General features: G+C 41.2%; 1 protein-coding gene across 3 annotated transcripts in view; it reads right to left on the bottom strand.

The window, feature by feature from the left end:
* The window catches only part of LOC101589660 (RNA-binding protein Raly-like), a 9144-nt gene that overhangs the window by 7744 nt on the left and 633 nt on the right, over window positions 1-767 (bottom strand). The window lies entirely within an intron of this gene.

Here is a 767-nt window from a genome sequence, read left to right as displayed (position 1 = left end):
CGCTTGAGGGCACGGGAAACGGTGGCAAGGCCAGGGGATGCTCAAAAGTCATTTGCTAAGGTTCTCCAGTCTAATAATGAGCCATATGTGGATTTTGTCTCCCGATTAAGGGAGGCTATACACAAAACGGTGAGAGCACCAGATTTGAGGGAGTTATTGTTACAAACTTTGGCTTTTGAGAATGCAAATACTGAGTATCAGATTTGCCTGATATTGGCTGATATTGGCTCAGAGCCATACAAAGCTAATTTATTGGTGGCTGCCTTACAGTCTTTTTTAAAACAATCTCATACCAAATGTTTTAGTTGTGGAAAAATGGGTCACATGAGAAAAGATTGCAGAAAAGGACAAGATAGTAAGAAAAAAGGAAGTAAGTGTAACAAGACTGCTCCAGGACTTTGTCTAGGATGTGGAAAAGGTAAACATTGGACTAATGAATGCCGCTCCAAACCTGATAAGCATGGCCAATCCTTACAATCTCGGGGAAACTGGAGAATGGGTCCATCATCCAGGGGCTCAGAGATAAACAATACTGAATACCTGCAGTTTCCATTGGCCAGCCTGAATTTCAATCAAACACAGGATCACAGATCTTTTTCATGCAACCCCTGGAAGCGAAAGCACAGCTTTAGATCCGATGGCTGCGGAAAATTATCATTTGCTCCCCGCTTGTGTTTACAAAATTAAAACTGGAATTTTCAGCCCTATTCCAAAAGATACTATAGAAAGGAGTAATAGTATTGTAAAAAGGAGTAGTATTACCCAAG

The sequence above is a fragment of the Octodon degus genome, unplaced genomic scaffold (genome assembly GCF_000260255.1).
Source record: "Octodon degus isolate 3935 unplaced genomic scaffold, OctDeg1.0 scaffold00048, whole genome shotgun sequence".
NCBI classification, from domain to species: domain Eukaryota; kingdom Metazoa; phylum Chordata; class Mammalia; order Rodentia; family Octodontidae; genus Octodon; species Octodon degus.
Note: the sequence above shows the minus strand (reverse complement) of the source record. Positions and strands in the feature narration are given on the sequence as shown.